General features: G+C 38.1%; 1 long non-coding RNA gene across 4 annotated transcripts in view; it reads left to right on the top strand.

Annotated features, from left to right (window-relative positions):
- Nucleotides 1–22,196, top strand: part of LOC146000196 (uncharacterized) — a 59,777-nt gene that overhangs the window by 4,371 nt on the left and 33,210 nt on the right. For 2 of the 4 annotated variants that reach the window (XR_014443482.1, XR_014443480.1), the window contains exons 2-5: nucleotides 1,111–1,214; nucleotides 11,856–11,998; nucleotides 12,966–13,116; nucleotides 20,110–20,331. This is a non-coding gene — a long non-coding RNA (uncharacterized LOC146000196). The remainder of the gene's footprint in view (nucleotides 1–1,110; nucleotides 1,215–11,855; nucleotides 11,999–12,965; nucleotides 13,117–20,109; nucleotides 20,332–22,196) is intronic. The other 2 variants (XR_014443481.1, XR_014443483.1) reach the window with 1 other exon arrangement.

The following is a 22,196-nucleotide window of genomic DNA, read 5'->3' as shown; positions in this document are numbered from 1 at the left end:
TGATTACGCTAAATTCTAAATACATTTTGATATTTTCCCTTTAAACCTTAAATGAATTAAGTTATATTAGGGATATTTCTTACCAGCATAAGAAATGTAACAAATAAAATGATAGAAAATAGAAAAATATATAAACGATAGAACTGAGCTCACCTTCTAGATTTTAAATGTTTTCCTGTTCTCCTTCTTCAGTTTCACTCTCCCACTCATCCGAGTCTGTGTCTACCGATGAATCTGTGTCCGTGTCTGAATCGGCTTCACCAAGTCTAATTATCAGTTCATCTACACGCTCGTCCATAAGTCCATCTCTTTCAAAGTAAGAATCTTCAATTTTTTTGACGTGTTCACAACATTTAATCCATTTCTGTACAGAATATTCACTAAATAATTTTCCCAGCAAATCTTTCTTTGCGTCCAGTGAATCCGAAATGAATTCCGTTGCCTTACCCTTGATTTCCCCCCCACACAAGTTCAATGGGATTTAAGTCTGCGTGGTAAGGCAGAAGTCGTATTATGGTGTGCCCCGCGTTTCTAAATTTCGTGTCAATCGCATACTGTTTCACGTAAGGTACGCTTTGAATTTTTAAGTACAATTTCCTTTTGTTTATTGTTCACAATGCTTTCACTCTATTCTCCGCATCGATTTCAGTTTCGTTTGCAGGTTTGTCTGTCGCTGAGAGCCACTGTACCATGAAAATCGTCATATTTGTTTTAGCTTAATTTTGCTGAGTTGGCACCACTGGTACTCTCAACGCCAGACCAGTGAGTAGAAGAGTGGTGGGGAGGATGACGTAATAGGAAGTGCTCCGCAGCGATCTGCGCATATCGGGACTTAACTTGTCAGGCTATAGGTATTGGCTGTTAAGCAGCGATGTGCCATACACTATACATAAACATTTGTGGTAGACCATGTGAACTAAACTAAAGATTAATTTATGTCACTGTTTGAATTGTATTGGTTCGTATCTAGAGAAGTTTTGATTTTTTAAAAAAGTCTGGAAAACACTAACAATTTCAACTACTTAAGAATATTTGTAATTGTTAATATCTATGTATATGTGGGACATTCAGAATTTAGTCCTTAAATTGAAATGAGTTCGTTATTTGCAGTCAGAACCTGAAGTCGCCCATCAGATGAACTAATACTCTGTGACTTTTGAGGAGCGAGTGTGCAAGCGATGCAGACAATTAGGAATAGTTTCACTGAGGCCAACGTGAGTATATATTTTTTTTTGTTTTTGTAAAAAGAAAATCATTTTTGTTAATGATACATTGTACTGAATAATAATATTGCAGGTGAGGATATAGATGAGGTTAGAGATGTGGCAGGTTCCTTTGGAGTAGATGGTTTTTACATGGTGGTTTGAATTTGTGAGCAGGGGGGCATTTGAAAACAACTGTGATCTTAATTAAGATTAGGCACACACAGTACTTGTACTAAGTAGAATTTTCAGCGAAAAATGCAGGTTGAGCCTGCGATTTTCGCTGAAAATTCTACATAATTCTCTTGAGCTTGTTGGGAAAGATGTTTCTGGTGTCAGGATCACTGTGGAGGATGGGAAGGAGGGAATGTAGAGTATGTCTGATTTGGTGGTGGTGGTGGGGGGGGGGGGTGATATTGTGTAACAAGTACAGTGGAGTTGGTGGAATATTTCTTGGAGGTGTATGAGGGATATTTGTTTGGTGACCAAGGTGGAAGGATTATCCACGATTGACTAAGGCTTGGTGTGAGCAGAGGTTGTAGTTCTGTTGGGAGGAGGGTGAGGTGTTGACGCATTGTCCCCTGAGGGCCAGGGAGAATGGGATGTACACACACACACACACACACACACACTATATAGCCCAAAGTCACTGAACATCCATTGCTGTTAATTCCAAGATGCCAGTCATGTTGATTGGTATCAAACATCCCTTTGCTGTTATTAGAGCATTTATCCTTTGGGGTAGGCTTGCCACTAAATTCTCGTGAACTGCTGGCGGAATTTGTTTCTATTCTTCCTGTTGCATGATGAATAGTTGATTGTTTGCTGGTTGAGTGGGTGTGGCATGCAAATGATGCTCGATCGGATCAGGGGTTTGGGCAGTCCAGTTAAGCACCTGATTTTCTTGAAACCATATGTAATTGAACTTGCTGTGTCGGCAGGAGCATTATCGTGTTGATACAAAGAAAAGGGGTCTATTCCACACTGTTGCGACAGAGTGGGAAGCACGTTATTGTCTAAAATGTCATGGCACATGCCAGAGGTCGTCAACCCATTGATTAAAACTAAGAACCCAAGTCTAAAGCTGGAAAAAAACCCACCTCAGACCATTACGGCGCACCACCAATTTGCACTGTTGACACAACAGACACTGGCAAACGCTGTTCAACAGGTCCACACATTTCCATCTGACTGCCAGATCATGTACCGTGACTCATCTCTCCGTGAGACTTTCTTCCACTGCTCCATAGTCCAATGACGGCAACATTGCCAACTTCTGAACAGGATAAGACCATATGCACATGGCAAATGGACCGTATTTTTGTCCGTACGCTTGGTTTAAAAATTCCTTAGGATTAACACGCAATTACACGTATGCTCCCCTACCCCCATATATATACACACACACACACCTTTCATGTTTTTGACATGGCATTTATTTTCATTGTTTTAATTTTTTTATTGTAGAAACACTGGAACAAATGTTACATTGCAAATTCCACATTTATTCCTTGCCAAATTGCTTGGATCCGAACACAGACCATTTTTATATTCCAAAATAGTCCCCTCCCTCTATTTCTGTGGTCCCAGGAAAGTTTAATCGTTCGTATATTTTTCGAAGAGTACAGGCGGGAAGGTCTTCTAAACTCTTTCTACACACAAGCAGTCAAGCTCAAAATACACATGAATAATCAAGATTTGCATGAAACACTTATCTTGTATCTCTTTTTGTAAAACGAATGTTGTATTACCAAACCACGATCTTTTCAGTCCCGATAGTTGAGCAAAAATAAGTCAGTTTCTTCGCGGTAGAGGGGAACTCTCTTGTTCTATGTTGGCGATTGTTGGCGTTTGTGTTTACTCTTGGGGTGGCCAATCCTTCAAACGTTTTTGCAGTTGTTTACCTCTCTCTTGACCCAAGAGTTAATGTGATTGTTGTTGTTATAAGACCTGGGTCATTCCATGCCAAATCATCCGGAATTTTGTGAAAATGTCACCCACTATCCCCGATTTTGATGAAAATCAGTTTACTTACAGAACTTTTAATGCTGATTACAAAAATGACATTTTTTTTAGATTGGTCAAGGGTTCAGAAGTTACGTGCCTTTTAAAATCTCAGTGTACGCCATTTGCGGCTCCACTTTGAATGGCACGCACGCATTAAGGTTATAAATAATAGTTTCTCCCTCAGGTTTGTTTTCTTTTGTTCAGAATAGTGTAAGCTTTCATTTAAATAAGGTTTCAGATGAGTGTATCAATAACCATGTATTTTTATGTATAGTTTCATGTATTTTTTAGAAAAATAAATGACTAACTTCAAGAGCGAATTTCGTGCAATGCCCCCCCTTTCCATTTCCCCCAATTTTATATGTAGTTGGAACAGTTAAAATACTTTTATAGACTTCAACAGTAACAAGTGCGGCAATGATGTGTCAATTCCATAGAAATAGTATTCAAGGCATAAATTTCTTATTAATCACGTAAGGTGAAATGACAACAACCCACAGTACAATGTGTCAGTAATTGCAAAGTACTATACAACACCAGGAGGATTAAGTATGCCCTAATTTGAACTTAGGCTATTTACAGTGTGAATATTTATAGTAACTGTGAGTTACTTTACAGTTACTGTGAAAGTAACTTATAATTAACTTAATGACCACTGCATGAGGACTTGCATTTCTAGTTGCGTTTACTTATGTTTCTACAGAGCATTTGCTACAAGACTCGGCGGTATTCGGCCCGGCGTCAGCGCTTGTCTTTTCCAGTGAACGGGTCTGCAACAGTTGCATGCTACAGTCTGATTTTTTCACTCTCTCTGCCTTCGCTCTCTTTCCCTTTCTGTTGACGTTGCAGACTGACGCCAGTATAATCCTCCCTCCGAATTTTTTTGTGTCGTGTCCTGGTGTTGAACATTGTGGCTTAATATGGCACCACAAAAGTTTGCATTACAACAAAGGATTTATTTTGTTGAGTGTTACTTCGGAAAGAGGAATTGTGGAGAAGTGCGACGACATTTTGCAACGACATTTCCTGGTGTTCCCTTTCCACATAGGACTACTATATTAAACCTCGTAAAAAAGTTTAGAGTAACAAGGTCAGTTCTGAATAAAAGTGGAAAGAAAAACCCACGTGTACTTACTGAGGAAAAACTCGATGAGATAGGACAAAGGTTTGAACAGTCTCCTCGGAAATCTAGCCGCCACCACTCACAAGAAACGGGTGTTTCAAAATCCCTCAGCCTGCAATTTTTATTTATGGGGAAATTTAAAAAACAAAGTATACAAAGACAATCCGCACACCATCCGTGAGTTAAAAGAGAGATTGTACGAGAAATCGGGAGAATTACAGTAGACGAACTTGCACGTGTAAATGTCAATTTCCTTCGGAGATGCCAGGAATGTGTTGCAGCAGAGGGACATCATTTTCAACACCTTCTGTAGTCAAGGTTAGAACACAATATGGAAACTGTAATTTTAATAGCCGACTCTACAGACTGTCGCGGACCCCGTTCACCAGGAAAGATAAGCGCTGACGCCGGGCCACTTGCCGCCGAGTCTCGTAGCGAATCTCGGGGAATGCTCTGTAGTACATAATATGTCTTCATATATTTACAGTACTACTGCAAATAAATAATGAAACACAGAGTCAGCTTTGCTTGAACGATTTTAATTAGGAAATCATTTGTATGCTGACCACATATGTGTATTGTGAATATGGTGTCATTGATTCCAGTTGCACCTATTTCTTTCTCATCCATTCCAAGTCCTAGCTCGACAATCGCAAAAAAAAAAACACTGAAATTTTCACATGCAATGAGAAATGAATTGAAGTAAAGCATGGATGTTCTAAAGTTAACATGCAACAAAGCATAGCTTCCTTGCCAGGCCACCAATTCCAAGAAAATTGTTTTACATAGCATCCAGAAAAGATACGTATATTTTTTTATAGTTGGGAACAGAATTGTCAAATTTAGCTGTTCCTCTACTCTGTTACCATTGTTAAGGATACAGTTATTTACTTTTAAAAGTTGCTAGTTACAGTTAGAATTCATTAATAAGAGGTAACTGTTACTTGTAACGAGTTATTTCGAAACACTGGTTGTTTAACAGTCGATGCAAAAATAATAAGTGCTGATGAAATATGCTTTGTATAACTGTATGGTTTGACTGTTGTGAAGAAGTGGCTTTCTGAATTCCAACTCTAAACAGTTATTTAGTAGCAAACTTGTTTGTAGGATTGCTTCAAAAGTCCACATGAAAAAAAGGAGATGCAGCAATGAAATTCTTACATGCAACCACTTGGTTCATCAGCTTCCTACTACTGGCCACAAAGTATTGTGTGTCCAGTGGACATTAACAACACAAATGGAAGGTCATATGTACTTATCACTAAGTCAAATACTTTAGTGTGTTGAAGTGGTCAAAATATTCTTCAAAAATGTGAACACACATGAAATTTTGGCAATGCATAGAGTACAATAGAGTAAGTATTATTAGGTACTATCTTCATGAACGTAACTTGGGAACTGTATTTGGGTTGAGAGAATCACAAAGTTTTCCATCGCATAAAAATAGTGTCCAAGATTCTTTGCTAAGTGCATTTGAAAAATCACAATTATTACTCTTTATTTGTTTGTTCCTCAAGTGCCAGGAGGTTCACAAAATATATTTAACTTGTAAATTTTAATTAATCAATAAATTTGGGAGGAAGTAAATGCTTCCCTTTGCCCCTGCAAGCTTATCTTCACACATAGTGAACAGAAATTTTGAATATTATACCTTAAAATATATTGTACTTCAGGCATTGTGCTAAATGCATAAGCATTTATATTAAGATTAACTTTTAATGTCATTTAATGGAAATGATTTTTTTATCACCCTGTGTCTGAACCGCCCATCCCAATTTTTGCATCAGACATTAGTACACACTCTGAGCTACCTACATATAAAATTGGGGGGAAATGGAAAGGGGGGGGGGGCATTGCACGAAATTCGCTCTTGAAGTTAGTGATTTATTTTTCTAAAAAAATACATGAAACTATACATAAAATACATGGTTATTGATACACTTGTCTGAAACCTTATTTAAATGAAAGCTTACACTATTCTGAACAAAAGAAAACAAACTTGAAGTTTCTACTTTAAACCTGAGGGAAGATACTATCATTTATAACCTAATGCGTGCCATTCAAAGTGGAACCGCAAATGGCATACACAGAGATTTTAAAAGATTTTAACTTCTGAACCCTTGACGAATCTAGAAAAAAAATATCATTTTTGTAATCAGCATTAAAAGTTCTATAAGTTTACCAAATTTCATCAAAATCGGGGATGGTGGGTGACATAGAATGACCCACCTTCATTGTTGACAGGTTTTGAAGTTTTAATTTATCAGTAATTTCTATAGGGTGCACTCCAATGTGGCAGAATTTCAATTTTCAATTCTCATACAACAGTTCTGTGTAGCTTTGACATTGTACACATTTTTACTTATTTCTCTAAAATTTCTCCAGGACATAGTGTACTGACGAATGTCTGGGCGTACGTCCGTACACGACATGAAATTACCGTACATGTAGGTCAGGACTGTGCGGTTGGCAGCTCTGAATAATAATGTTATTTGCACTGCTCCAAGTGACATGGGGCATTGGTGTGTGTAATCAATGTCTTTCTAGCAATAGCAAGACCATGAAAACAAAGTTCTATCACCTCCCGGCAGCTAATTCTGTCACTGTTCTCTGTACTTAAGTTGCGACGGAAGTCCTCTACAATCGTTGATAAGGCTGTCTGATGATATGTTCACCCAACGTCCTTCAGAGTTTGCCGGTCCTGTTCAGTTTTGAGCATTCAAGAGTGATGATAGGGTTCAGTACTTGCCAATGACATCACTAACAGTGGACTGGTACATTCCATCTTTAAATTTTGAGTTTCGGATGAAAGCAGCAAAGAACTGGAAAAAGTGTTAAATGCGAACACCCCCTAAAATGATCTCCGATTACAGTTTTAGTCTTTGAACAGCTTCTAGAAAAAAGGTTTAAAGCAGTGATTGCAATTTTTTTTTTTAGTTATTGTAAATGCAAGAAACAACATCTACCTGTAGCATGCATCTTTAAAAAGTCACGAGCTGCCGCTGGTGAAGGTCTCTGTCAGACGACCTTGGGCCGTGTCAGAAAGGTACAAGACCATACTTGAAGCGAGGATCCTCCGAGTATGGTCTTAGAGTGCAGTCTTCAAGTCATGGACTGGAAGTACACGTCTTTCGAATTGCACTTCGACTGCAGCACCAAATACGATCAGTAGATAAAACTGAGTACTCGTTGTTTTCCTCGCATTTTAAACACTTATTTTTCATCATAGAAATCACATAGCATTTTTAAATGTTCGTACACATACATTTCCACACATTAGAAGAACTATAACCAACAACTTGCTGGCCCATAACGTATATACCTGTGTCGCTGGCTTTTTACCTCCGTGATTTTAAACAAACTAACAACGATTGCGGAAACCACGTGACGTACTCACCAACCTATTCACTGCGAGCTGTGCACTTGCGTGCTTCTGTTCTTGGCGCTTTCGAACTGTACTAGGTGACGTCATTTCCGCCAAGACCATACTTCAAGTCTGTACTTTGTACTTTCGGACAGAGCCTTGGTTCCACAAATTGAAACTGTCTCTAGCAGTGATGGTTTTCACCTTAAGACTAAGGACTGGTTGTGTATGCGTGAATCAACATCTTTGCTTGATAGAGATGAAAAACTCTCCTCTATGTGAATTCAAAGAAGAATCACGAGTTCCTGACCATCACTTTTTTTTTCAATACCTGCTTAGAAATAATCATCGCGATTCCTTATTTGAGAGCCTTCTTAGAGCAGGAGTTCCATTAACAACCCTCCTACACCCCGTATAATGTGGTTTCTTCTTTACAGCAGGGTTTCTCAACCTGGGGGTCGCGAAGGGAGGCGAAAAATATAAATGTAATTAGGGTCTAGTAGCGGAAAAAATATTTTTTAAAATTTTGAATTTATTTCGATACGACATATTTTTATTTCTATACTTATAGTTAAATATAGCAAAAATATTAAACATTTTTTTAACGGATGAAGAATCGTTTAAAAAGAAATTCAAATAAAAAAGGTATGAAACTAGTTAAAATTGCATATTGAAATACAATGCAAAATGAAGGCTAGTGTGAAACCTGATCCTGGTGTGATTTTACTAGTGCGGCAATGTCCGGTTCAATTTTTGTGACACACATTATCAAGTCATTCTCAACTGACAAGTGGTTTCTGGTCTTTGTTTTAATGCTTACCATGGAAGAGAAACATTTTTGCACAGATACGATGTAGCAAAGGAAATTATGGTTTTTAAAGCAGCAGATACCAGACCAGGGTATTCTTCTCTTCTCTTCAACCAGAACTTGTCCATGTCTTCATTACAGAATGCCAGTTGCAACGATAATTCTATCAGTTCGTCAAGAAGTTGTGGGCTTAGATTGGCTATTTTGATGGCATCTTCAATGAAGGGGTTTAATATCCATCTTGAACCAGCATTTTCATCAAAGGGAATATATTGTTCTTGAAGCCCTTCTAGATGTTTGCACATTAAACTGGACAGCGTCTTCATGTCAAAAGAATAATCGCAAGTTGAAATAGTCTTGAGTCTGAGGAAAATGTTCAAAATTGTGGGTTTTGACTCTGGATACCCAAACTCCTAATTTCTTCTGAAAAGCACTTACTTTGTCTTGAACAAATAAAATGGTTTTGTCCCGTCCTTGCAAGGTCAAATTTAAGTCATTTAGATGAGTGAAGATATCGGCCAGATAAGCCAGCTGAAGCAGCCATGTTTCAGAGGTAAAAAATTCAGCTAGTTGCAGATTGGATTCATGTAAAAACAGTAACAATTCCGAGCGCAGTTGAAACAACCTATTCAACACCTTTCCTTGTGACAACCACCTTACCTTGGTTTGCAGTAATAGTTTTTTGTGGATGGAACCCATTTCCTCGCACAATTTTTCTAACAGTCAGCACTGCAATGGGTGGCTCTTCACATAATTAACAATTCTGACAGCATCATGCAGAACCTGAAGAAGCTCCTCTGACATTCTCTCCCCAACCTTGGATGGAAATGAGTTCTAGGAGGGCAAACATTGACGACCAAGTGAACCTTCAGGAGACAATTACCGCCCACATCATCACATTTTATGCAAATAATAATATTTTCATAAAATTTCCTTGCTCGCTTCGCACACAATTCCTACTTTTCTTAGTTGTATCAAGTTCATAACCATAGCTAGGGGGCGGCAGGAGTCGGCCCTGGGAGCCGAACGATCAAAATGAAAAAGTTGTAAATTTTTTTTATTGATTTGTGGTTTTAAATCCACTTTATGCACAGAAAGGCTAATCGGAACTGGACCTACAGTTTAAAGTGGGATCCGAACCACTGTGCCATGTGACCACCAGGTATCGAACCCTTGACCCCTTGATCACAAGGTGACGATGTTACCACTGCATCGGGGAGGCACAAAAGTTGTAAGAGAGAGAATGCATTGGCGTCCCATGAAAATAGTTGCACCCTATTAAATCAATATTGATTTCAGCCTACAAAAAATTGGATCCAAAAATTTGTTTCTTATGTATGATTCTTTTCTGTAATGTATTGTATTGTAAATTACCAGACAGAGAAATAAGACTTGTCTTCATTGATTTTGTTTTTAATGCATGAACAATTGTTTTGAGGAAAGGGAGCGTGCACATTTGAAAGACAATTTATGTAATTTTTGATGGTGGTTTATTGTGAGATGGATGAATTTCTTGTGTAATGTATTTACATAATATATGTTGTATAAAATATGTACACAATTTAGTGTCCATGTTGCATATATGTGAAACATATATCGTGCATGAAAGTTACACATGTTAATGTAAAAAAGAATTATATTTGGAATGCATTTATCAAGCATTTTCTGTCTCAAAAATAGTTTGTGTGCTTGTTTTCAATTATTAATGTGAAATTGATTGTTTTCAAAAAATAATTCAAATCGTTTGTTCGAACACAAATGCTTTAGCACCAACTTCTACCCTCTTTTGCATAATTTACGAGGGTAATAACGTATTTGATACTACTACTACTACTACTACTAATAATAACAACAACGTTAGCCCCGGACTTGAATACCGGCTTGGATGTTTGTGAGTGTCCAGTTATCAATTTCATCATATCGCTCATCCCCATCTTCGCAAATTAGCCAAAAGTGGTACAAGGAGCGAAGTAAAATAAAGCAAATCAATAATAATAATAATAGTTATAATAATAACATTATTATTATTATTATTTTATTGGTACGTTTATTCTGGTACTTGCCCCCCCCCCCAGACAAAAATTCGTGGTTGCACCTCTAATTGTAAATAGAAACTCAGCACCTTAAATTAAATATTTTAATTATATTACATATATCGTTTAATGGAATCAGAATTTTTGGATGTTGGAATCACACAATCTTTATATTATTAATATATTTGTGTGTAGATGTTGAGAGGCGGTAATACGTAAGATTGAAATAGAGAAAACATCTGCTTGAATTTTTGGTAAGTTAGCCTTGAAAACCGGGAATTATACTTGAGGAGTTTACAGGCTTCTTGTTGGGAAACCTGATGGTAAGAGACCTGTAGGAAGGCCAAGACGAAGATGGAGGGACAATGTTGAGATAGACCTAAAGGAAATCGGTAGGGATGGAAAAGAGTATATAGATCTTGCTCAGGATAGGGACAGATGGAAGGCCTGTGTTGCTGCAGCCATGTACCTTCGGGTTTAAGAAGGCTAGAGAGTTAGTTAGTTCGCCTTAAAAACCAGGAATTATACTTGAATTTTATCATGGTCCTAGAGTAGCCACCCTGTTAATACATGACTAAAATTTACTCAAAAGGAGAGAATAATGGGAGTTCCTGTTATACTTGCATGTGGGCGTACATAAATATTTCAAAATATGGGCTGCAATTTTTAAAAATCAAGTATTGAACGATATAAATCATTTCGCAATTATTTGTGAGGCATGTATTTGTGATCAAAATGTCACATGACCTCAAAATTAAAAAGAAATATGAACGAGAAAGGCCCGTCTCCTTCAGCTAATTTTTGTCCATTCGAATGCTATGATAGCCCAGGTTTTGAACCCAGTACACATTAATTTTTATGTATTGCTACAAAATGTATTATATATTTTATTTATCATCAATGCAAATGGAGTCTTAGATTTATTGTCACTCTGTCACAAAATATAATAAACATGCTGAAATATACAGTGTGACTGTGAATTAAGGGGGTACCATTTGATCATCAATTACATTTAACAAGGATAACATATTTATAATATTGGCAACTTTTTATTTTCTGAAGATAGTAACTTAGACATCCCAATGACATTTTAACTGTTTTCCACATAATTATCAATTTGAACTCCATTTAAATGAAAAGGAAGATAAATACTAGTTCAAGTAATACAAAAGGTGCCCCCTTAATCCGTGGCCACCCTGTAGGTGAAACAAAGCGTGAGTGAATATTGACACAAATGGATCAAGCCTATCTTGACTTTCAATAGTCACTTCTATTCGTGTTTCACTTCTGGCAGTAATATCTTTTTTTCTTCTTTCAGAAACAAAATCAGAGATTTTGGCAGGAACTGAACCAATGGACTACAGCTCATCCAAGAGCTTCAATGTAGCCCTTGCATCTAATCTTGCAGCAGAACAGAATGTCCATATTCCCAACAGACCATTCTCACCACTATATTGAAAGGTAAGGGAAATTTCTAGTATATCTGTTTAAATGTTTAACGTGTAATTAGTTGCATTTACTATTCATTTATGTGAAGACTTGTATTTGAGAAATCAACAGTTCAAACTCCGTTGCTGATCATCCTGACGAAGGATTTTCTGTGGTTTTTCCTTTGTCTGCAAAGGCGAATGCTGGGATGCTACGTTCAAAAATGCCACAGATTCTTTCCGTTATTTAATTGTACTCTCCATCATATTTTAATTTAATAGTACATATGAATGAATTTACTGAAAACAGAGTGGATAAATATTTTTCATGGTATAGAAATTAAAACCACACAAGCTATTAAACTTAGAAGCTTCTTATTTCTAACTCTATTATTCATAATGTTCACATCATGTCTTCAGGGCAAAAATCAGGTACTTGTTAATTACTGCTCATATCTATATTTGTGTTCATTTCTAAACGTTTGTTTGTTGTTTTCATGTTTTTGCTATGTTGTTTCTTATGCATGTGTGTGTGTGTTCCCAGGTGTTGTTCATTCTGCTGTGTCTTTTTGCATTGCATTTTTTTTTATGAATCCACATGTTCTTGCATGGTGATTTATGTGTGTGTGTGTGTTGTCCGTAGTAGTTGCATGTCTGGTTGTGTTAGCTTCTTCTTTGTGTTGTGTCCTGTTCTTAGAAATATATGTTTTTGTTTTCCTTTTGTTCATTTTTATTTATCTCCCCCTCTCTCCTCTTTCCCTCATTTTTTTATGTTCGTTTCCATTATATATTTCTTATAGATTTATTGTTTTACATTGTTTCTAGAGATTTTTTTATGGTTTTTACCAATTTTTTTGTACAGAAGGATGTTAAAGTTAATGAGCTCACTGTTTCTTACCCTGAAGTTAAAATGTGAATATTATCTAAGTTAATTCTATGTTGCAATTCTTTTCAATTTTTTTATAAGTTGATGGTTGAATAATTTTCTTCTCTTTTTGTAGGATGACAGGATACAAGTAATTGTTCAATGCCCCTTTAGGACATTTGCCTACCATGGACGTGGTGAAAACCAGTTGAACATTGACGTTTGGAGATATTATGACCAAAGTGAGAATATACTAGACTGTCAACGGCTGCATTCAGAAGTAAAATGTAAGTATTTGATTATGTGAATGTATTGTCCAGTCTATTTGAAATATGTGTTAGTTAATGAATTGTACCACCATGTGTAATAGTAATGAGGAACTTTAAAAAGATCTAAGATCAATTACTTAGGTGTGTGAGTACGATTTGTTGATCAAAACAACATTTCAGAGGTCAAGACTGCCTCCTTCTTCAGGTTAATGCGTACTCTTAGGCACCAAACATCGTGTCACGTTAAGAAAGTGTTATTTGAGGATAAAGGTTAAAGGTTATGGTAAACAAACACTTACTGAAGAACCTGCATTGTAGCCATAAAAACAGTAATTTTGTCCACACACAAATCTAAAACCGTGCATATCACAATCTAAAACCTCATAAAAGAAACGTCCAAAGCGGAGAAGCGAATGTGCAGCGTATGCTCAACACGGAGAAGGAAGCACTTCCCCTCCTTAGTTTTGCCCTCATGAAACCCGTGCGTCACCAGTCCAAGGTGAACTCTATTTCTGCCCCAGCGGCCTTCCTGACTCGGATGTAACATGGAAACCCAACTTGGCGTCATTATTCACAGCTTTATCCCATTTTTTGAAAAATGCAATCCATCCATCTTCCAAATTTCTGTCGTCTCTATTACGTTTATTCCAATTATCCGTGCATATATAGGCTGTTTCATAAACATTCCTATTCAATTTGTTGTTCACATTTCTGATAACTTCCCTTGTTGCTATCTTATGCCCGCTAACTAATATGTGCTCTGAAAGTCCAGGTTTGGGGTATCATCGCCTTTATATCCTTGTCATGTTCACCCCACCTGATGTGCATGCTCCTTCCCGTCTGTCTCACGTATTTCTTCCCACATTCACATCTAGAGTGCGCGTCAAATCTCCTACATATAGCGACAGCCAATAGCAGCGCACTGCAGCGATGCCATGTCGAAATCTCACACGGAAAAGAGACAGTGTGGTTGAACGAAATGCCTTGTCACGGAACTAGGCAATGCTGCACGTCTGTGATTCGCTGTTGTTGTTCAGCCGTTCAAGGCCATATGCAGGAGATTTGACGTGCACTCTAATCCAGAGAGGTGCAGTCTGGCGTTCGGAAAAGTTCGGAACCATTTGTGAACCTCCACGGATGACGTCAGCCACGGGACATCTCAAAGATGAGCACCAGCAACGGTATAGGAATTCACACTTCTTCAGCGTTTTTCAAATAAAAAATCGTTAATCTTCCTTTTACAAATATACTACGAACATTCTATTCTGTAAGTACACAAAGAAAGTTTGCTGGTGTTTCAAAATTGTATATGGAAAACGTATCCAAATGATGCACTCAATTTGCAAGCAGACCTACTGTATGTACAAAGATGGGGCAACAATAAGAAACTATACTTTGATATTACAAAATGCTTCATATGAGCAAGATACACTCAATTGACAACCTCTCTTCCACATAGTAAATCTTTTACTGCATTTTGCAGACTAACGAGGCTATGATATCTAAACCTTCGGCCAGTAGGACCCTGGTGTGGCTGTGTGTGTTGTCCTTATGTGTGCTCAGTGCCCCTTTACAGCTTTTACCAAAAGTATGAATATGTTAGTACTCCAACATTACAATGATGATCTATTACTTTTATTTTAGTTAAGGTAAAGGGCTGGTCCCGTATAATGTGACAGGTACAAAAGAGCCTAAGTACTGATGCACCAAAAATTTCAAATTCAATCAATCAATATTAAGAACAATTTCCCGGCAAAAAAACCCTAATATTCATTAATACACACTAAATAACCATGGAATACCATTTACAACACATACTGATGAAACATTTCAAACACACCTTAATTTAAAAATATCTGCACAAACACAGACACACCCACAAAGCACAGAATTACACTATTTACACAAACACAGACACACACACAAAGCACACAACTACACTATTTACACAAACAAACACACACACAGCACACAATTACAATATTTACACAAACACAATGCACACAATTACACTATTTACATGAACACACACACACAAAGCACACTATTTATGCTGTAAAATCTTAAGCTTGCGCGATGCACACTTCTGTCTGTTTTTGTCTGTCAGCATCCTGTTTCTTCTTCTACACCACCAAGGTATGGAGATTTTACAAATGCCATCTACTATACCCTTTGACACGAACGCAAGATGTTCTGAACATCCTTGTTCAAGCCAGTCAAAACTAATGTTCTGGTGAATAGCACATGCAACTTGCCGCTTCACACCATCTAGGTGAGCAATCTTTGGAAGCATATCTTCCAGGATAGTTGCTCCATCACAAACGGTCTTAACCAATTCCCGTGAGGGATAAGTAAGACCAGATGCTTTGTCAGAATACTCCCTGAAGGCTATGCCTACATTGACATACTCCCCTCCATCAGGTGTTGTGAGACTAGCTCTACAGCCGTTGCGTGCGTTATTTTCCAGAAGCCTTCTAGCAATAAAGCCAGAAACATAGGCAACTGAGAATTTGTCTCCAGAATCAGAGTTGACCTCAAGGGTTTCATATGAATTGTCAATAACATTACCATCATTACCCGAGTCTTTGCTTTGCAAATCCTGGTTGTTCTGAACAAACTGTTTCAAATTGTTCAGAAGTGGACCAGGATTAACTTCTTCCTCACAATTTGCCCCCTTCACATCTATTGAAGCTAACCTATTTACAATAGCAGTCTTAAGAGCTGCTACTAATTGTTGCACTGTTGGGTTGTTATTCGCTCCACAGTAGGAACGAATGGCACCAAACAAATGCTCAAGGGGGTCTTGGTTAAACCATCTAGTCTCCACATGCAAAAAACCTTTCCTTTTCAAAATGTTCCACAAAAGTGTGGCCCCTCGGATAGTTGCAATCCATTCATCCTGTGAGGGGGGCCGGAACACATCCTTCCACACTGCACCAGGGGCAATAACTGGGCGAGGCTGGCTTTGCTTTTTCAAATACTTCCAGCTATTGACCTTGCTGCGTGCATCTGCCCAGAAGTTCATGTGGAGTGCCTCTCTCTCTTTCCTCACCTGACACCTTAAGCCCCCACTTCCAGAAGGCTTGGCTGACACACCATTGAAGCTGGTTTGTCACCCCGACTACCTCCGCAGTTGCTAGGGCATCAACTGGGAGGAAGCCTGCAACAAAGAAATATTCAAATGTGTTATTTGCTACACATCAGATTTCGGATGCAACATGTTAAAATATATGTATATCAAAGCACAATAAATAAATAATTTAAGCAAGGAGTTTTAACAATGTCTCTAAATAGTTACATGCTACATGTGTGGCCTAATATTTATGTACACACAGCTAATGTGTTCTTCAAATGAATTAGTTTCATTAGCGCAAAAATTAAATATATTTAGATTTATACAAGTTCCTTTTTTCTATGAACAATAAAATACTTAACAACATTTAACCTTTCATTCTCAGGAGGTTCTCTTCAAGATAGATAGAACATGAGAATAAGTTAAAAATAGCCAGCAAAATAAATTTGTTTAGCTGTTTCTGTGCTTAATTTTTTTGGTAAAAGTTATTATTAATGGTATACGTGTTAGAGAAATGCAAACTGAGCATAGTTCTTAACGTACAGGCATAACTATTATATGCCATTCTTCAGATTTTTATTCGAAACAATTATAAAATCTGGAAGCCTTCTTGGCAGTGAATAATAATGATATCTAGATATCAATCACGTCAATTTCAGACATGCTTCCGAGAGCTAACAAATAACAAATCAGTAAATCCATGAGCCATGGTAGCTCAAGTTTTTATTATTATTATAATTTTCTTTTGTATGCATTGCTTGCATTGTCGAATTATTTCTCATGTACTCAGCAGACTACAGAGTACTTGGGGGCCTCCTCCCCGATGGCACAGTAGTAGTTTTGTCGCTTTGTAATCAAGGTTGTCCCGATTAGATACCCTGTGGGAGGCACATAGTGGTTTGTGGGTGGGTGATATAAGGTTTGAAATTTACCTGCCTCGTCCCTGCATAAGGCAGCTCTGGGGCTCACCCAGCCTCTAATCAATGGTTACCCGGGGGCAACCCTTGGGAGTAAAGGCAGCCAGGCATGATGCTGATCACATCATCCTAATTATGATTGAGATCAGGAATATGTGGAGCACTACCTACAGATCACCTCATATGCCTTCGTGGCATGTGTACACAGGGGTACCTTTACCTTCTTTTTTTTAAATCCATACATGTTACAAACATGTGATGTTGCCAGTGCTACCTTCATTTGGTGCAAAGGTACATAAACCTTAATCTTAAAACTCAGCTAGCTTATCTACAGGGTAGGGTTCTTTGTAGACAACGAAACCAGACAGGATGCCTTCGAATGGACACGTTTAAACGAATATATTATTTAAACACAGGATACATGGAGTAAGAATATTTACATGATAAGCTACTTTCTTCTATAATTTTCTCGTTTACAGTCAATTTTCATCTCAATATTCTTTTTATTATTTATTTTCTCTATTTGGATATTCTTCTATTTGTACTTCCTTCGTAATGGGCAGATCTGGATCTGGACTTCCTTCTTAATGGACGGTCTGGATCGGGACTTCCTTCTCAGTGGACGGTCTGGATCGGGACTTCCTTCACAATGGACGGTCTGGATCTGGACTTCCTTCTTGTCTTTTTTGTGAACTTCCCTCTGGATTTCAATTTGTTTATGTTTTGACTATTTAACGAATTCCTTTATCCTTTTCCAACTTTTTCCTTTAAGCTTTGGGAATAATACTAATATCCTCCCTTGGGGCTGCAATTGGAACGCGCCACCACTAACTAGGTACAACAGAGTGTATACTTGGTGCAAACAATTGACACGCGCATCCAAGTAGGTGCTACGGTTAAACCGCGCAACCAAAAAGTGCTGTGGGGCATCGATCAGAATGCGCTCGCCACTGATGTAAACAAAATTTCCCCTATGGGAATGGTAAATCAATCAGACAGATGCAATATCTGTTCAAAGACACAAACTTGTATCAGTGCTTTGACTTCCTTAATTTTCATATTAACTTACATGTGATCACTGATTTGATTTATAAAATATATATATTAATTTACTACTTTCATATTTATTCTTTGTCTTCTTATAATATATTCTATTTTTTTTTCATCTTTCCAATTTGCTTTGTTCTTATTTATAAAATTATTCACATATATTATGCCAATTCTTAACCTCGCACGCCTGGTGCTGCCATCTCTATTCGTCTTTGGCAAACTATTCACATTACTTGGTCCTATTGGGTACGTTACACCAGTTAAAAATATGATACATACTCAGTCGGTAACGCGTCTGACTACCATGCTCAAGGTCCCGGGTTCGATCCCCGGCCGGTTCAAATCCGGGAACTTTTCTAACGGTTTAAGCGGCCCCGGCGCCCACCCAGCGTCGAATAACATGGGTACCTGGGGGAAACCCTGGGGGGTAAAGGCGGTCAGGGGCGTGATGCTGATCACATCACCCCCACTCACGACCGGATCAAGAAAGTGTGGGGCGTTACCCCCACACCCCCTATACGCCTTCATGGCGTGGTGCTATGCACAGGGGAACACTTTACTTTTACATAACAATGTAGTTTTAAAAGATCTGGAAAACAGAAGCAGCTCCTAGAAAGGTCAAGAGATCATGAAGTGCAGCTTAATATTACTATCTACAGTTTGCAAACAAGTAATTTTGTAGTCACGAACACTTCTGGGTTGTAACGATCGATCCTACAATAGGAATCTCACAACCCGCTCCATGACTGTACCACACTGCTATCACGCCAAATGGCAGCATTACCTACTTTTAAATAATCAAACTTTTCAAACTCACCTGTGAAAACATCAGTGTTTAGGTTTGCAGCCACTGTATGGCAAGGTTGACTTTCATAGCCTTCTGAAAGGTGGGGTCCAAGTGTGCAGATGTTAATTTATGTAGCCGCTGGTAACCACTTGTTGCCACCTTCAAATCTCGATCACGGAGCTGCCGAATGTGATCCCAGCTAGCTCTTTTCACCATTAAATGATCACCTACTTTTACCTCAACTCTTACATCATGCCTGTACAGCATGTTCCTCGTGCATTTCAATAAATGCGGAGGGTCATACATTGTGACTATTTTATGCCCGTTGAAATGAAAATAGGGATCATCCCAAGTGGAACCTAAATCTTTTAGGGCTTTCACATTGTTAACACCCATATCACATACTGTTGCTACAACGTGAAGGCCTATATTCTGGCAGGTAGACAAAACTTCCTTCAGGAGATCGGCTAGGGTACCCGATTCCACGCTTCCATGGCTGAAATAGAAAGCGAGAGGTTGTTTCCACTTACTTTTCAAACCCTTAACCATGAATACAAGGGCATGGTTTGCCACACGATCCGTGCGACCAGAACCCAGGTCCTCATATCCAATGATTCGGTCCAAGGATGAATCATATTGCACGTGCTCCCGGATTGACATTTCATCAAACATGAGAACACATGTACGATCTAATTCATTCTTGGACTTGAGGGAATGAGAAATTATTCTGAAAATGCGCTCATTGATTCCATTGTGAAAAGGGAAGGCATTCAGCAGGTTAACCAGAGTACGCCTGTTGGGTAGGGCAAACATGGTACTAAGGATGGAGTAATACTTGGGAGAACGCTTATAAAGGGAAAGAGCTAATAATTTCTCGTCAAGTGTCCATCTTCTACTCTTTGGTTTCAACTTGGAACAACGCATTTGTATCCTGCAAGAAATATGGCAGAAGACAATGACATTGATTTTGAAAAAGTTTCCACCAACTTCACCGACTCTGTGTGGTTATCACACAACTCTTCCAAAGTCAATGATGTTGTCTTGTTTTGCTTTTTCAATCGAGATATAGTTCTCTCTTTCTTTGAAAGAAACTTCAACAATTTTTTTTTTTTTTTTTTTGGGTGTCAATTGACAATACCTGGTAGAATTAATTAAACCCAAAAGTGATTTCCTCTTTCTTGCAGGCTTCTGGGAAGCATTAGGACTGAGCCAAGATGCTTCATCAGAAGTGCATACGGTGTCTCTGCAAGTTTCAGCCAAAGACTCAAAGCTGACACTTGATGTTGAAATATTTGCCTGTGGAGAAGTGAACAGTTCAACGGAACATTTTGGTTTTATGGAACAGTTGGCATGAGGAATTGGGGACTGGATAATGCTAGGTTGTGGTTCTGATGTGCCTGGCTGTGGTGAGGAAAATAGGTTAATGGAAGACAAAAGTTTTAGCTCTGGTGTAGAGGTACTCTGAGGTTGTGTGGGATCGCTTGGAGGTGGAGAAAGGAGATGGTGAAGAGTAATTATGGTCGTGAACATGGGAAACATCAAGAGTAACATTTTCTGTAACAACCACTTGCTTATCTACTTCTAGACATGGTGAAGGACAAGTCAATGCCTCACTAGAATTAAAACTTAGGTTCTCCTCAGATGGTGACATGATAGATGGCACAGCAAGTGGGGTGAGCTTCTCCCGTTTTTCGTTGCAAAACATTCTACTTGAAAAATGCAAAGAGCACATGTATACATGGGTTAGGTCCTTTTTAACTTGAGGACCTTTCGCAAACTTCATCCAAGCTTCATACCTGTAAAAATCGGAGAAAAAATAGAACTATAATTCCTGTGCATTTTTAATACTTCTGCACATATCAAGAGAATTAGCTGATCTTTAGATATAGACATGTAGGGAACCATGAAACATGGCTTTAAATCAATGGTACTAATCTGATATTCCCCGGACAGATTTATTCATTTTTACAGAAGAAACTACTTACAGTAATAAGTTCCTGTAGCATTGTCTAACATCTGGAAGGTGTTTTGTGTGATGTGGGAATGTTTCATAGCGGAAATTCAACCACTGACGTATAGTCCCACGAACCATTTCCGGTAAGGTTAGGTTAGCTAGGGTCACGTATAGGTTACAATAGTTAAAAATTGGTTTCGAAAAAAATATGCGTAGCCCCACACACCATTCTCACATAGCCCCACGAACCATTGACACATAGCCCCCCAAACCATTTGCGGAAACGTACGTTCTTCAGTTACAAAAACACTTTTTTTTTAAAAAAAAAATTGCAATTACTTTGATCAAAAAAACGTGAATACACATTAAAGAACGTTCCGCGAAGCAGATAGGTAAGTACAAATGTCAAAAATTGGTGTCCGGGGAATATCAGATTTTTACCAAATCAATAACACACCCTGAAAGTAAATTTCGCTGACTCTTCGACATTTTTCACTACAAAAAATCAGTGTTCATTGAACAGGTGGAAAGCACTACCACCAAAATTAAGTGAGAATACTAGTTTCAGTATATTTTCCTTATTGTTACTTTTGTTTTAATTTAGGCTATATATAATACTGAAATGCTCTAGAACCTAAGTATATTATTTCAAATGTTAAATTTCTTGTAGATGATAGTGTCTCTTCTCGAATGAGCAAATAACTTTTTCGAAGTGAAAACGTTCCTAGAACAATAATTTCTTGGAATTCTAGGGGAAAAAAAGAACTAGAATATGTTGATTGTATTTGTACTCTAACATCTCTTTCACTACAGCTTAGCTTATTTATATTTATACGTATCTGACGTCAACTATATACTGGTATGTGAAAATGATTTTATTCCCCTCTCTTGTCTGGGGCAGTACTGAAATAACACTAAAATAACTCGAACTCTATTGTAACATTGTAACTTGACATTTTAAATTTCAAAATAATTGCAATTTGTCTACTTACCGTTTCAAACTCCGAGGGAAGCGGAAAAGTTTCACCGTTCGATATGTGTTTCCACATCCAGTGACGGCACACTTTCTACTTTGCAGGTATGTCAGACTGATCCCGTGTAGAAAAAAAATCCAAAATCCACAAAACTCCTACAATTAACCACTTGCTGGTTTACAATATGGCTGCAGATCGGTTGACGGGTTGAGTACCAAATTTTGAATCAGGATTTGCAACGCTCGCTTTTGCAGACTGCCGTGCCATCTATCGGTGATATTCTAACTATTTTGGCCCCCTGGTTGTACCAACTGAACTACGTGGACATGATCCCGGCGCTCAA

Source organism: Lepisma saccharinum, chromosome 16, assembly GCF_977018435.1.
Source record: "Lepisma saccharinum chromosome 16, izLepSacc3.1, whole genome shotgun sequence".
Lineage (NCBI taxonomy): Eukaryota > Metazoa > Arthropoda > Insecta > Zygentoma > Lepismatidae > Lepisma > Lepisma saccharinum.
Note: the sequence above shows the minus strand (reverse complement) of the source record. Positions and strands in the feature narration are given on the sequence as shown.